Below are 17,194 nucleotides of genomic sequence, written 5' to 3'. Positions count from 1 at the left end.
TGTCCAGCTCTAGCCTATTAGTCTCCGCCAGTGGAAACAGCTTCCACAAGAGACCTGAATAGGGGAACTCAGGTGAGTATAATTTGCTTTAAAAGGTAAGAAAAAACACTTGTCAGGATAGTTTGGAGTGGGGAGGGAGCATGGTGTGGGAAAAAGATTTTAAATGGAGCTGGGCTTTAAACATACCATGAAAGTATTTTGTTATAACTGTTCAATATGTGCAAAAATGAACCTCTTGATTTTGCAAGAAATCGTGTGAACTGATAACTTCCTATGTGGGTTATGGGGAAGAGGGATGAGGAGAGGTCATATGTCAACCAATCAGCTTCTCTCTTCAATTTGTTCAGGTCAGTTTTGAAAATGAAACAGAGAAGCTGATAGGATGCCATGGGTAAGTGCTCCAGATTCTGCCTGCTCCAGTTTTTATGAATTCTCCCCACTGTGTTGTCAGCTTAAACAGTAAGGTTGGAACATGCTATACTTCTGGAACATCACCAGTGTTTAAAGGAATAAAACATGAGGAAATCTGAATGTATTGCAGAGATATATTAAATACGTTTTTTTTTCTCTAATTTTGCATGTATTTATTTTTTTCCTTTACTTTAAAATGCTTACTTAATTTTTTTGCATATGATTTATTTATTAACAACGCCTTTCATACTGTTACACTTATATTGCCCAAAGCCTCTGTGCCCGATCCAGCAAGACATTGGCTGTGCAATTTGTTGGCTCTGCACAGACGCTTGATAAAATTTTACCAGCCAGGCCTGTGCATACGCTCTGCACTCTCCATTAATCCTACAGAGAGTTTGTTTCTTCTGGCTGGAAAGATTCTGACAAATGACTGTGTGGTGCCAACAAGCTGCACAGCCAATAACTCACTGGACCGGGAACCGAAAAATAAAAGACTGGCAGTGAGGGCTGGGGGCAGTACAACATAAGTGTTATGGCACCAAAGGTGGACTAATATTTGTAGAGTGATCCTAAAAGGAATTTCAGTAGCATAAGAAGCAGGTTTCGGCAGCCTATACCTCAACATTTAATAAAAAGTATTGTGGACATTACAAAATGCTTCTGGTGCTTCCCTTCCTGCACACCATCTGATCCAAGATACACGCCAGCTTACAGTCAATACTCCTTGGAGAGTTGCCTTTAAAAAAATATTTTTTATATCAGACCTGAGTCTAATATAATCTCCTGAATCTCCAAATACCCCCACACTTGTCCTGTACCTGGCCACGGAAGCGTGTCTAATTGTTTGCTATCTTAATGTTATATGGACAGCTTACAAACAACAGAATAGAGTTTCTGGATTTCCTTATTTTCCCATGCACCAGATCCTAAGTGACCTTAGTGTACTTGGATATTCGGAATGTTTCTTTTTGCTCCAGGCTCTGTTTAATAGTTACATATGTTTTAAGGTTAAATAAAGACACAAGTCCATCGAGTTCAACCTTTGTGAGTACATGGGTGTGTGTATGTGTGTGAGTGTGTGTGACTCTCTGTGTGTTCCAGTATTGAAGAGTACCTGTAACCCTGTATATTATAGCTTCTTAGGAAGGTATATAAAACATTTTGAATAATGCCATACTTTCTGCTGACACCAGTGCTTGTGGAAGATTGTTCCACAATTTTACCGTTTTAACAGAAAAGAATCCCCTCCGACCCTTGTGGTTAGATCTTATTTCCTCCAATTTTAGGTGGTGGCCTTTTGTCTTCTTTTGTGAGCTTACAGTAAAAAGTTTATTACTGATGTTACCATCACCATTAAATATGTTGTATATTTAACATGTTCACATTGGAGGTTAGGAGATTAAGGGGGGATATGATCTCCATGTACAAAATGTTCAATGGTGGTAGCAACATTAGCGATAAACTGTTTAAAATTAACTCCATTACAAAAACTAGAGGCCACCACCTAAAATTGGTGGAAAAAAAATTCCAGCACAAGGGGCGAAGGGGGTTCTTCACAGTAAGATCAGTTAGGGTCTGGAACTCACTGCCACAGGCGGTGATTTCAGCAAATAATGTGGAATTGTTCAAGAAACTTTTGGACGATTTCTTAAGGGACCGTAATATACAGGGGTACAGGTACTCCTAGAATGAGATCCTAATAGGTTGGACTTGATGGACTAATGTCTTTATTCAACCTCAAATACTATGTAACTATATATCAAAATCTTGTCCCCTCTTAATCGCCTCATTTCCAAAGTGAACAAGTTTACATTTTGCAATCTTGCCTCATAGATTTGGTCCTCTAGCCCCTTTATTAGTTTTGTTCCCCTTCTCTGGACTTCCTTAAGTTCAGTTCCTTGCTGTGGATTGGTGACCATTGTGCAAGAGAAGTGGAGCTGCCTGTGGTGATTATAGAGTTCAGTTTGTATTATACAAGCACACAGTTATGCCAAAATGCAGATTAATATAACTAATTAAGACAAATTTGCAATTGTCAGAACCAAGCACATAACAGGCAGATTGCTTTTATTCAGCATCATTTAGAAGCACTATCAGACAGTTCTGCTTCACCTGCAGCAAAGGCAGCCTGGAGAAGGTGAGACTCGGCCCCCAGTTGCATAACTAAGGGGGAATATATACATGCCTAATTACTTTTTTCTTATATTTAATACTCACCATAGTTTAATTCTCAGGGTACTTTCATACCAGATGCAGTGCGTTCCGGTCCGATTCTGGCTGGAACGCACTGTGTCGCAATGCGGCCGGCTCACTTTTTGAGCCATTTATGTGAATGGCACCGTAGCCACGCCCTCTGGCCGCATTGACAGGCCATTGATGTGAATGGCACCGTAGCCACGCCCTCCGGGCCGCAATGCGATCGCCCGCACAGGATCGCAAGGCACATTGTGCCTGCAGTCCGGTGCGATCAAAATGCTGCAAGCATTACCGCCATCCACTCCAGGCCCCACCGATGGCGAATTTCCCATCATGCCTGCTCTGCCCATTGCAGGCGGATATGGTGGCTGACACAGCAACTTCACGGCCACAGCAAGATGAGAAATGAAGGGGGGTAGCTGTAGATATCCCTCTGCCTCCATGCTCTTTGGACCGTGAAATAGATGGAGTGACTCCTTGGGTTCCTGGCGCTCTGACCCACTATTTTTATCCTTGAACAAGGAATCCGTGTGGCACACTCAATCTTCCCTGGTGGGACAGCATCTGGATCCTGATCCTATTGATGTGTTACGTTCCCTGCCTACCAAAGCAGAATTGGCATTGCTTATACGGCCCACCCAAGCTGATTTGCTTATACCCACCAAAACAACATTTGACCACCATGTTTCTCCATTTAGATGATCAGGACAACAGAAGTAGGAAAAAATAACATCCGTATTAGGGGAATTTCAGAATCAACCTGAGCCCCTGATCTTAAAGACACGGATAGCGGTATCTTCAATCTCTATTTGGATCGTTCTCCTGACACACCTATAGAAATCGATAGAGCTCACAGATCCTTAGGTCCAAGGCCGCTGAAATCTGATAGGCCACGTGATGTTACTTGCCGTGTCCACCATTGTACCCAAAAGGAAGAAATTATGCAACAGCCTTGGCGTAAAGGCACTATAGATTTTTGACGGTGCCCAAATACATATTTTCCCTGATCTCTCTAAAAACACTCTGTAAATGAGACGTCTGCTGAAACCTTTGTTAGATGTTATATGATCCTTGTGCACTTCCTACAAATGGGGTTACTCCTTCCATTTAATTGTCAGGAAACTGGGCAGGACATTTTTTTCTTAAAAATCCATGAAGCTCTTTCTGACTTGTTCACTTTTCTGGAGGCTGAACCCATTGATTTGCCCGACTAGTTACATTTTCCTGTGACCTTACCTCCTGGTCTGGATGATGGTCAGCTGAGGAGAAGACCTTGACCAACATCTGGAACAATCCCTCTACACTCATCTGGAAGAGTGCTACGAGGCACACATCAGAATGTACATGCGCTAGACCCTCACCATTACAATATTCAAAAAATGAAAAGTGATTATATCACCTTCAAATTCCCAATTGTGACAGGCTTTCTCTTTCACTCTATTCATTTTGAACGCCTGAGGGTACTCTGATTTGCAATTTCTTAAAGTACTGACCTGATTTGGCCTTTCCTTATTGTAAGTTGCTCTATATCATTTCTCTCACTCTGTACTTGTCCCCGGAATTGGCTTTATGCATTATCCAACCCTACAAACTCTTACTGTGCTCAGTTATTTAGGTCTGAGAGAGGTTGCACGAAGGATGCCGGGGTATTTCCCCATATCTGTGCTCAATTTTTATGTAAATGAGTGATTGGCTCCAGGGGTGTCCAGAATCTGATCCCTGTACTGATCATAATGTATTACTATATAGTTTTATTGGTGGCAGGGCTATAGATGTCATTTCATTTTTCTCCTTTCACTAATAGTAAGCCCTACCTCCCTATTGTAAGGTGGGATGGATTCACGTTCAGGGTGGGGCCTGGGTCCCCGGCAGGGTTTGCTGTATTTGCTATGTTTTACATTGTGTTTTTGTTTTACTGTTTTTGCATGCTTTATATCTTTGTATTAGCAACCTCTCTCAGAGGTTTTTGTTTTGCTTTGTTTTTTTGTACACTTTGCCGATACTGCTATCTCTTCACCATTTCAAGAAGGACTTCTTCGCTGTTTGTAGCATGACGGGTTCCCTATATAGTAACCTTGATTTCTTGTGCTAAAGACGTTCTCACCGAACATTGTCTCCCCCAGCCTTGGAATCTATAGGGTGGCCTGAGGCTCTGCCATTACTTCTTCGTCACAAGGTCTATGACAACGATGTCCAACAATGGGATACACCTGGCTGGTGACACTGTGTTCCCTTTATATCTCCTTGCTTTACATATTTACTTTGTTTAACTTGTCATGAGATGTGTCTGGGGTTTGTTCTGGTGGTCTCCCTAACGGACTACTCCACTGAAATTCTTCCTGGGTAGAGGTGGGAGGTTTTGGTTAAGGGGATTTCTTTTTTGCTCGACATATTTGTATATAGAACCCTTTCTAGCAACCATTATCAGGGTATGGTTTTGGGAGACCACCGGATGCCCCTTAATTGACTGAGTGTTATTGTTCCAATAATTTGTTGTACTGCTGGGCCCTTCCATTTGGACAGTTGGAGTCCTGTGGGATTGCCTCCCAGGTCTTCATTCTCTAGCCTACAGTAAATAGTTGTTAATAGGGGTTCTCCTTGTCTCTCTGTCATGCCTCAAATTTGGTCCCTTTCCCTGATATGTTCTCCTATCCTTAAGCTCCACGAGTTTCCATTTTAAACCCCCAGCCATCTATTTATATATCTCTGTTCTCTTCTTTTAAAGATGCTTTCTCATTACCTTGACTAGCTTTCTCTTTTATCTACCACTACTTGTTATCCTGCAAACACTGTGTTCCCCTCTGTATCCCATTCAAGGAAAATTCAGATTTTCTTTTTATTTGACAGTTATTTTTATTTGTATGCCATGGACCGGGAGTTGCTAGGGAACTCCAAGACTCCTGAATACCAGAATACTTTTGAACTAAACTTCCCCCCTTTCTTTAGAAATGTTTCCTCTCTCCTGTAGAAGTGTAACACAGGGCAACTTCTTGGTCCGTGTGTTGTAACATCCTCAAGAGGACGATCTTGCCAAAATTTCTTTTCCTTCTGGACTCTCTACCTTTGCACATTACCTCACGCTATCTGAAATCAGTGCAATCCGCTTCCACTAAGTTTGTTTGGGCTCATAAATGCCCTAGAATCAAGTTAACTACACTGATGACTCCTAAGACTAGTGGTGGAGTAGCCCTACTGGACGAGGCCAAATATAGGATAGCCTGCCACTTTTTTTTTTTTTTTTGAGAAAATGTTTTTTAATAGCAGACATTTATGCCATGAACTCGTAAGGAATTGGCTCGAGGAGCACATGTTCTTTTCCAAATGTTCGGACAAAGTGAGCTTCTCTTGGCTGGGCTGGCTGACGTTTCAGCTCCACCCAGGTGCCCTTCTCCTTGGCTTCAATTTTCTTCTTCTCGTTTTCCTTCACACGCTGCAGGAAACTGTCTCTGCTCTTAGAGTGGCGGATATGCTCTACACGGACATTTTACCTTTGACTTGTTTGTTCACAATTATACCAACAGCATGCTGTGGGAGATTGTAGATCCTGCCAGTCTTGCCATGGTAGCACTTGTGGGGCATACCTTTTTGGACTGTGCCTGTACCCTTGATGTCCACAATATCACCCTTCTCATAGATATGCATATAGGTTGACAGTGGCACTGGACCATGCTTGCGGAAGGGTCTAGAGAACATGTAACGGGTTCCACGCCTTTTGCCCCTTGTGTTCGTAATTTTTCAGTTTTAACAGTTGCCCCCTACTGCAAGATGGCGGGTCCGGCGGAAAGGGGGATAGCCTGTCACTTGACGATGATGATCGACTGGAACAGACACGGTTCCTCTAAGCTGTTGGTACAATTAGATCAGTCGTATTCCCCTCTCCCTCTGCAGGTACGGCAGATGACTTGATTCCTGTACATCTTAAGAATCCTCCCCTTCTCAGCACTACTTTAAAACTTCCAGTTCCTTTGCTCCTTTACTGTCTCCCCTTTATCCTGTCTTGGGAAACCCCGGGGATCTCGGATGGATCTTTTACATACCCTCGGACACAAGGTACATTTTGTGCAATGCATTATTGTGTGCATTCCTCATGGCCTACCATTACTGCTTCAACGGACCAACGGATTATCACCTACCCGTTCAGTCATCTATATAGCTACACACTTCTTGGGTACTCTCTCTCCTCCAATTTCTCGGTGTGTACTAAGATCTTAGAACTTAATTAAAAAATGAAAGCAACAAGACTGGCGCCCCCGGTTTGCAAGACGATCCGGCTGTAAAGGTAGTTTATACGCCTTGGAGGCAGCTCCCACCGGTCAAAAAAGACCAACCATCTGGGAGATAAAAGTAAGACAGAGTGCCTCCATAGTGTAAAAAAGATTATTTATTTGGTAAAACACGCAAGCAAAAAATTCTACTTACACGATAATCAGTGATCACAAGCATATAGGAAGCGTTGCAGTTTAAAATCGCTAGCAGGGAAAGTCTGAAGGGAAACCCAAATCAGCGTCCTCTGCTCCCGTGAGTGTTAGAATGGTCTACGCGTTTCAGGGGCACGCCCCCTTCATCAGAACCTAAGGAAACTCTCCTGAGTCCTGTTCTTTTAACCAATGATGACCAATCACAAGAGGTTTTGTCTTTTAGCAATGGTGTTTGGGCCAATCTCCGGTAATTGAGATTCCTGCTGGCTTCCGTCTAACTGACAGATGGATGTTTTTAATAAGACCTAATCTTTAATCTATTCAGTTGAAAATCATACTAACTCTAGACGTTTGAGACGAACTAGCCATACATAATAATACATGTAGGTAAATAAAACGACTAGATTTATAAGAGGTTTCGAAAAAGGAGAGAAATTGAACTATTTTTATATATATCAAGGGATAAATTCTCTAAGTGAGTCCTAAAAGTCGCTCTAGTGTTGGCAGCCTAGCTTCTAAGCCCACTGGCAACTTTATATTTCATGCATATTCAGGATTTTTTCACTTGATTTGTAAAGAAGTGCAAGTGAGTGGAAAATCTGTGAGTGAAAAAGTGCAAGTGAGTGGTTAGTGTTCCTCCCCCATAAATATCTCTAATGGCCTATTCATTCATATGGTATACAGTCACCTAGAAGGAGAAATCATTTGATTTAGGACCCCAATATGGGTGTAGATAAACCGATCAAAAATGATTAGTTTTCCGCCCCCCATGTCAACATATATTTATAAAAACAAATACAAATATCAATAAGAGTATATTGGTTAAAACCGTTTTATCAATCTTTTAAAAAATTATATAAATGTGTTTAAAAATGATTCAAATTTATGATTCGGCACGATCATTTCACAAAGGGTGTGGACATTGTGTATCTTCATACTAAGTGAATGTAACTTCATTTTAAAATATTAAATTATGAAGATTAAATATTTAAAAATTTGCTGACAATTTTAATGGGCTAGTATCGTCGATCTCGTACAAGCCAACGAAAAACACATATTCACATAGGGTAAAAGGATCATGATCACCAATGTAATGTTTTTTGATAAATATACATAATTACAAAAGGGGGACCTTTTTCCTTCTCTAAAAAGATTGAGAGGAATTATTTGCAAGCTATCTAAAGAGATTTTGTTTAGAAGTAGATAGATAGAAGGACTCTCTTTGGGACTTTGTTTGAGAGAGGGGAAAAGGAAACATAATTGGAAAGGTTTCATTTTCACAAAGCTGATGCCAATTCCATCCCTTCATTGAGTCCCATGGGGAAAAGGCTATTTAATGTGTGAATCCAAAAGGCCTCCCTCCTACATAGCCTTTTGTATCTATTCCCCTCATCCAGATCTGATGAAATAAGTTCAATACTAAAGATCTTCATACCTTCTGGACTATGTTTATGAAAATTCAAAAAGTGTACCGGTATTGAATGGTCATCAGCTTTTTTAATTATGTTTCTTTTGTGCTCGCCAAATCTCGTTCTCAAGGTTCTGATGGTACGTCCCACATATAGTTTGCCGCAAAGACATAAAATTCCATAAATAACAAAAGAAGATGCACAATTAATGAACTGTTTAATAGAAAACACTTTCCCTTTTTGTCCCACAACCACTTTTTTTCTGTGCCAAAGGTAAGCGCAAGCCCCACAGTTTGGTGCATTGCACCTATAGCAACCTGTTTGACCAAATATTCCTTGGTCCAGACGTAAACCCCTCTGGGTCTTAGTTTTACTTGGGGCTATCTGTCTGCGCAAATCATTGGGTTTGCGGAAGATTACTTGGGGTGCCCTGGGGAGAGATGTAATTAGGAAGGGATCTTCTTTTAATACTCCCCAGTGCTTTCTTAGTACATGTTCAATGCGTAAAGCTGCATTATTATATTGGGTACAGAAACTAGTTTGGTATCCGGAAGTGTTCTCTTTCTTTTTCTTTGTCTGGGCATGGGGGGGCACTTGATGTTTTTCAAAGGCTTTATTAATAAGGGTTTGGTTATACCCCTTATCTCGAAATTTTTCCTTTAGGAACTCTCCTTGTTTGGCATAGTCTTTGTCTTTAGTACAAGTCCTTCTTAATCTTCCAAATTGTCCATCTGGGACATTTTTAATCCATCTTGGGTGTTGGCTGCTTCTTGCATGTAAATATGAATTACCTGCAGAAGGCTTAAAGTGCGTTTTAGAAATTATTTTCCCTTCGTTACATTGACGACATTATTATTATTTGGGAGGGTACTGAGATTGAATTTTTGGACTTTGTAAATTATTGTAAAAAGAATCCCTACCAACTAGATTTTACTTACGTGGTAGATAAGAATCTCTTGGTATTTCTAGACTTGGAGCTAAGTGTAGATAGTGAAGGAAAATAATTTCTAAAACGCACTTTCCCAGACTTTCCCTGCTAGCGATTTTAAACTTCAACACTTCCTATATGCTTGTGATCACTGATTATCGTGTAAGTAGAATTTTTTGCTTGCGTGTTTTACCAAATAAATAATCTTTTTTACACTATGGAGGCGCTCTGTCTTACTTTTATCTCCCTTAATTAAAAAATGCTTACACTGTGGTACACTACTCCAGTACGGCTCCATCATTTTGACCCTTCAAACTCTGATGGGTGTTGGAGATGTGGCTTGGAAAGAGGTACCTTGCTCCACATTTTTTGGACATGCTCTAAATTACAGTTCTTTTGGGATCAGTTCCATTCGATTACTCAAAAACATACTGACTTCTCTTTACCACGTGATCCTTCCTTATTTTTACCGCAACACACTTCTATTCCCATTAAAACGTACCGTAAGTCCATTCTGCCAACACTTAGTCATGTATTTCGGGCTGTTGGAGACTGTAATGCTCCCTTGTAGTTCTGAGGCTATGTTGGATCACAGCTGCGGACCAAATCCTTCTTTGGTTCCGGGTGTGTCAATCAGTCGTGAATCCCAGGCGTCTCTCTCCCTTATAAACGGAGAGTTTGGGATTCTTGCATCATATACCACAAAACAAAAACAATAACGGCAGACCTAATACTGCTTATTAATATCATACGCTAGTTAGGTATCTTGCAAGTAAGGTAGGTACAAGGAAATGCACTTAGACAGTCTAAACGTAGTAAGGCAAATGAATGGTAATACTTTAACTGGATAGGTAACAGCCTGCTACCAAACAGTATCAAACACAGTACAGTTCCAATTGAAAGCAAACTGAACGGCAGAGAGAAAGTGTCAATGGACAAGATAGGAATCCCCCACAACACTAGTACTTGCTCTTAGTAGTAGGATCCCCTGGTGTTCTCAGAGTTGGTGGAGTGTCCCGTGCAGTGTTGATCCTGGGTAGTAGAAGCTGTCGCAGGTAGGAGAGAGGATGAGGCTCCTGGTTTGTTGGGGCATAGAACCCAATAATGGAACACCCTACCTTCGTTCTGGAGCTCCTTAAATAGACCGTGGACGCGGAAGTGGCGCTATGCAGCGTGCTGACACTTCCTCGTTCCACCCTGGAACGCATAGGAGCGCCACCACCGGAAGTCAAGCGCGCAGTATGACGCGGCTGATGCATTCCAGGCTGGGAAGCAAGCGGCTCGCGGTTCCCGGACTCGTTACAGGGACAAACCTCTGCACCATCTATCTCGATGTGGCTTCATAAAGTTGAAGAGATCTACCGAATGGAGAGCATGATTCATTCTATGCAAGATGGAAACCTTTAATAAAACTCGGTTCTATTGGCACCTGTTCCTCTTCTCAGATGAAGGCAAGGCTTTATTTTCTGACCCTGATATGGACGCAGGGACATGAGATGGTTTTTAGCTAGATCCCGCTAACTTTGTTTGTATAACAGGACTGATTAACGTACCAATTTGTACAGACTCCTATTTTACGTGGCTGGGATGCCATCCACTTTACCAACCCCCTTCTTCCTCTTCCCTCCCTTTTTTTTTCTTCTCTTTCTCTCTTCTCCCATCTCCCATCTGCCTCTATCTAGTCAGTTCATTTTCTTTTTTCTCTCTCTTTCAACATTATTCTATGGTTCTCTACTGTTTGTTACCTCTTCGAATTCAATAACGTTTAAAAACGGTTGTTTCATTAGTGGCGGAACGTTTGTTTATCTATTGTGGTCACTGACTTATCTCTGTCTTACGTGAAACTATACAGTTGTTGTTTTATTGTGGAATGGAGCTGTTTGTTTTTAAATGCTGTTCTTTGTCTCATTCTGTTTGTGAAACTTTTAATAAAGAGTTTGAAAAAAAATGCATTCCAATACCGTAATTATTAAAAATATTGGACCTTATTTGCGTATCACTCAGCTGTAGATCCTCAAATCATCACTGAATTGGTGTTGAAGGGTGGCTACTTTTGTTCCCCATGGTCCTGTGTGTGTTTTAAAGCACCCACTGCTCCAAGCTCTCTCCCTGATACGCTACAATTTCAATACAAAATGGTAAACTAAACATGAGATTGTAGCCCATCACGGGAGCAAGCTTGGAGTGGTGGCTACTTTACAACACACAGGGATCACATGAGGTATACTATTTGACAGCTGACAATGTCACGGCTCACGTCACGGCTCACTCTGCCCATCTTTACTTCCGGGCAGGAGATGTCATTTTGCGGCGAGTTTTCGTCAGGTTCGGATGGTGTTCTCTCCTTGCTCTCTCCCCTGGCTGTCTCTCCTGGCTGTCTTTCCTCGCTCTCTCTCTCCTGGCTGTCTCTCCTTGCTCTCCTGGCTGTCTTTCCTCGCTCTCTCTTTCCTGGCTGTCTCTCCCCACTCTCTCTCCTGGCTTACCATGCTGTATTTTGCAAACAGTGTAGTGCAACAGGCTGTGTAAACTAATATTCTTTGATGTAATACATAGCACTTCAACCACTAGTATCCACCAGAAAGGTGTCAGGGAGCTTGGCTCAGCAGACTCAGGCTAATAGGTAATCATGTGTGCACAGTTAAATATACCAAAATGGAATAAAGGGGCCGCCATTCACACCCTTCGTGATCTACCAGCATCAGCTTTGAGAGCTACTGGTAGATCACAATCTACCTAATGGGCACCCCTGAATTAAAGCATTCTAAAAGTGGTTTGTTTATTTACTTAGAATTTTAACCCTTTAGTGAATGAGTAGGGAAGTACCCCTTACTCATTCACAAGGGGGAGGCGGCATCTGGGTGCCCCCTTAATTAACGGGGTACCCTGATGCAAATAAACCCCTTTGCCTGCAGACCCCCACAACCACCGGGTCAGGGTTGTGGGGAATAGGCCCTTGTCACTCTCCCAATACCGATGACATGTGGCCTGCTAAGGCACAGTGAGGGGGGGCACTCAATCACCCCCCCCCCCTTTACTGCCCTGCCGGGCCTGTGCTCAGGTCAAGGGTCTGGTAGGAATTTTAGGGGGGACCCCACATTTTTTCCCATTTTTTGGGGGATGTAGTTCCCCCTTAAAACTCCTACCAGACCTAAAGGGCCTGGTATGGATTTTGGGGGAAACCCCACACACTTTTTTTTGTTTTAACTTGGGGGGTCACTCCTAACATTCCTACCAGACCTAAGGGTGTGGGGGAACCTCACGCTTTTTTTCCCCTCTTCTGCAGACTGTAAAACAAAAAGAAGTTTTTTTTTTTTTTCCCTCTCTAATTTCACTTTGTTGCTGCAAAGGGGAGAAGGGGTGGGGTTGTATTTATGTTAAAAATTATCTAAAGGTGCACATACGGGACGATATCACATTAAATGGTGGGGAAGACGTGGAATCTTTGTGGCTAGAACTTTTTCAAAAGCATTTGACACGGTACCACATAAACGTTTACTACACAAGCTGAGATCCATGGGCATAGATAAAATAGTGTGTACATGGATAGAAAACTGGCTACGGGAACTGTGCTGGGCCCCATGCTATTTAACCTATTCATTAATGATATTGGGGAGGGGGTAAACAGTCATGTTTCAGTGTTTGCGGACGATACCAAAATCGGGAGGACTTTAACACGGACTTGGACTTTAACACACTACAGGGAGATCTGGATAAAATAGGGGAGTGGGCGACTACATGGCAGATGAGGTTTAATGTTGATGAATGTAAACTTATGCACTTTGGGGTTAAAAATAAGCGAGCGGATTACACACTAATGGGAACTCCACTGGGGAAGTCAGAAAGGGAAAAAGATTTGGGGGTCATTGTAGACCACAGGCTGAATAATAGCTTGCAGTGCCAGGCTGCTGTAAACAAAGTAAGTAGGGTCCTGTCCTGTATTAGGAGGGGAATGTATTGCAGGGACAAGTCTATAATTGTGCCACTTTATAGATCACTGGTTCGGCCTCATCTGGAGTATGTGGTCCAGTTTTAGGCACCAGTGAACAGAAAGGATGTCCTCGAACTGGAAAGAGTCCAGAGGAGGGCAACCAAACTCATTAAGGGCATAGATAACCTGAGCTATGAGAACAGGCTACTAAATTTAAACATGTTCTCATTGGAAGTAAGGGGGGGCATGAATTTCATGTACAAAATGTTTACCGGGGATAGCAACATTAGCAGCAAACTTTTTACAATTAACTCCATGACAAGGACGAGAGGCCGCCACCTAAAATTGGTGGAGAAAAAAATTTCAGCACAAGGGGTGAAGGGGTTTCTTGACAGTTAGATCAGTCAGGGTCTGGAACTCGCTGCCACATGCTGTAATTTCAGAGTGTGGAATCATTCAAGAGGTGATTGAACGATTTTCTCAGGGACCGTAATATACAGGGGTACAAGTACTCTTAAGAAGGAGATCACACAGGGATCTATACATACGCACACATCAGTAGCACCATACACATGCACACAATAGGTTGGACTTGATGGACATATGTCTTTATTCAACCTCAAAAATACTATGTAACTATGTAACTAATTTAGTCCGAATCCCAAAACAAATAGACTAGGGCTGTTACTGATTAAAATTTTCGTGTTCGATTAATCAAATTTTTTTTAAATCGATTAATTTCGATTAATTATAACGCACATACAGATCCAACTACATTGGCCTATACACATACAGCACAGCAATGAAGTAATAAAATGAACTAGGATCACACTAATCCAGCATGTTAATAATCTCACGTGCCCCGCTCAATATGGCCGCCGCTTGAGTGGGGCAACTCAGAATAATAACGTGCTGGATTAGTGTGATCCTAGTTCATTTTATTACTTCACTGCTGTATGTGTATAGGCCAATGCCTTGGCTGGTGCTCGTGCAGAAAGTTTCTTGGGAAAACATACCGGCCCAAGTGGCTCTGTCGGCTAACGAAAGGAAGGGGGGATCGCCGACGGGACTCCCGGGAGTCGGAGGGGAGGTGAGTATTTTCATTAGCGATCAAAACATTTTTAATCGATCAAAAAGATTAACGATTAATCGAGAAATTAATCGTTAATTTGCACAGCCCGAAAATAGACTTTCGGACCCGAATCCGAAAAAACGAAATAACGCAAAATCTGAATGAAAACGAAACGAAACTAAATACATTTTTTGCCCGTGCACATGTCTAGTTAGCACAACTTCAGTGATGATTTGAGGACCTACAGCTGAGTGATGCACAAATAAGGTTCATTATTTTAAAATTAAGGTACTTGGAGAGTTTATAAGATTTAACTCCTGATTTTAGTGTCACTTTAATGACTTTGGCCAGGATTTTTAAATACCACTGTCTGTAGGTGGAAAATCTGGTGTGACATATTTTGTTTAGTTGACTGTTAATATTATGCAGGAGGCTGTGTTTTAATGGCCTCCCCAGAGCGCTTGGCTGTTTTACCTGTGTGAGCGGGTAGGCTGCATGAAATGGAAATGGCCAGCACAGCAATACAGTCTAGGATGGTGAGATGTGCACTGTAAATGTTGTCATACAGGGACGTGCGGTCAGGGGAGGCAGGTGAGGCAGAGCCTCACCTAGTATTATAAAGAAAAAAGGTGTCAGCTTCAAGTCTGAAACTGATAGTTGTTTCTCCATTCAGAGCGGCTTGTTACAGGTTACACAGCAGGGAAAGCCTCCTCGCTGTGTGACCTGTCATGGATGTTAATTACAGGCAGCGCTGCATCCAGCTTTTGACAGGTAGTTTGTTTACACAGCAGCGGGCTTCCCCACTGCTTATGTAACAGAACTTGGTGAGGCAAGAGCTGTCACTGCCTCTACTCTGTGTTTGAGGTGTGAGCTCTGTGGATGGCTTGGAACAATGGCAAAGCACCATTGATCCAAGCTGTCCAATAAAAAACCCGAAAAAAAACCCAGTGAGGACATCAATCTTGATGCCTCACCAGTGATGAGCAAGTGGGGGACAGGGAGGCTCCTCCCTATCTCCTCCCCACACAGCTTGGTTACATAACTGGGGGTGGAGCTTCGGTGGGATGGGGCGGAGCTTCGGTGGGCAGGGGGGATGACTCACCCAGCACAGAAGGCACGGCGCATCACTGTTGTCATATCATAGGCTACATAATCTGCTACCATGGGGCGTAGGTATTGTAGCCACCCTGCCGCAGCAGGATTATCTATTTAAATTTAGAAGTTGTGAGACTGTAGTCAGCCTGATTCTGATTGATAGCTTGGCTTTCTTGAGTCTCTCCTAGGCTCTAATGATTGCATGCTTCTGCCTGCTCCTCATGAGTGTCCTTGGCTATAGTGTGAGAGGTTTCACTAATCAGAGATATAAATATTTATACCTCCCTGGGCAGTAACTTTTTTAAATTTATTGCCAGTAATGTGGGCTGGGAGAGGGTATAAACAATCTGGAGAGACCTTGAGAATTCAGTCTTCAGTCATAAAAAAGTATTCTAAAGACTATGGTTAATTGATAAATATTAGAGGTGCACCAAAAATGAAAATGTCAAAACCAAAACGAAACCGAATTGAAAAACAATTTCAAAACCAAAAATGTTTTTATACTAACTTTTTCAAATTTTTTCAAATATTTAATTTTTATTTAATTTTTTTAAACTTTTTAATTTTTATTTATTTATTCATTTTTATTAAATATTTTTATTTTTTACTTTACTTTTAGGGGCTTCTGGGAAATATTAGGGGTCTAAACAAACCCCTGATATTTCCCTTTTAAAATAGAAAAAGAGATTGAGGACACAGAGTCCTCAATCTTTTTTTTCTGCAGTCACCGTTATAAACGAATAGGAAGCCTCTATACTGAGTGTTCCTTTTCATTCATAACATGTGGATATAGTATGTTTACTATATCCACAGTCATGAATGTACAGGAAGTGCTGTAGATCACTTCCCATTCATTCATACTTGAGGACACAGTGATCACTGATCGCATTGATGGCATTTTTGGCAAAATGGCTCTCTTTCCATCCTGACATGCTGTCACAGGAGGCTGGGCAGGGCAGTGTGGGAGGAGAGCTCAGCCTCCTGTGACAGCAGTGATTGTCTCCACCGACACCGCCGCTCTCCTGATCTGTGACAGGAGGCTGAGCGGTGCGGGGAGGAGAGACGCCAGATGCTCACAGCACTCTCATCCCACACCGCTTGGCCTCCTGTGACAGGTTCTCTCCTCCCCTCTGGGTCATAGAGCAGCACCCAGCGGGGAGGAGAGAAATCACAGATGCATCACTATTTCGGCAAAAAATGTCACTTTCGCCATTTTGCCAAAAGTGCCATTGTCAGTCGATATGTTACGGCGTCCGATCTATCAGTGCATCTCTAGTAAATATAGTAAATAATAGATATGACTAATAGTAATTTTAACCTAAAACCTCATTATATAAATTAATATCATATAAAACTATATAAATTAATATTTTGCTTGAACTTGAACATAATACAAGTTGATATCATATAAATTACTTTAACTGTATATTAAAAAATATATAAATATATGTACTGTATATGCAAAGTGTCACAAATAGCTGTTGATCCTGCCAGTATAGTCCACCTTATGCAGCTTCTTGTGATAGAGTTTCAACACTGCTGTACTGCTCCTAAACTCAGAGCAGGATTGTCACCCTCATGTATGCTTTGCCTCCTTTTATTAAAGTAGGATGAGAGGATGGTACAGTGAGCGTGGCTATCAGCACTGCCACTGCCAGCTCACAAGCCTGTAGCTTATCAGTTTCCAGCTGGCCATACATAGTCGAGCCCATTGCTTTCTGGATTAACAGCACG

General features: G+C 42.0%; 1 pseudogene; it reads right to left on the bottom strand.

The window, feature by feature from the left end:
• Positions 1-5,835: 5,835 nt before the first annotated feature.
• On the bottom strand, positions 5,836-6,342 carry LOC108800108 (annotated as a pseudogene).
• Between the last annotated feature and the right edge of the window lie 10,852 nt (positions 6,343-17,194).

This window comes from Nanorana parkeri, unplaced genomic scaffold (genome assembly GCF_000935625.1).
Source record: "Nanorana parkeri isolate BGI_ZX_2015 unplaced genomic scaffold, ASM93562v1 scaffold1917, whole genome shotgun sequence".
Classification (NCBI taxonomy): Eukaryota; Metazoa; Chordata; class Amphibia; order Anura; family Dicroglossidae; genus Nanorana; species Nanorana parkeri.
The sequence above is the reverse complement of the archived record's forward strand: the minus strand, read 5'-3'. Positions and strand labels throughout refer to the sequence as shown.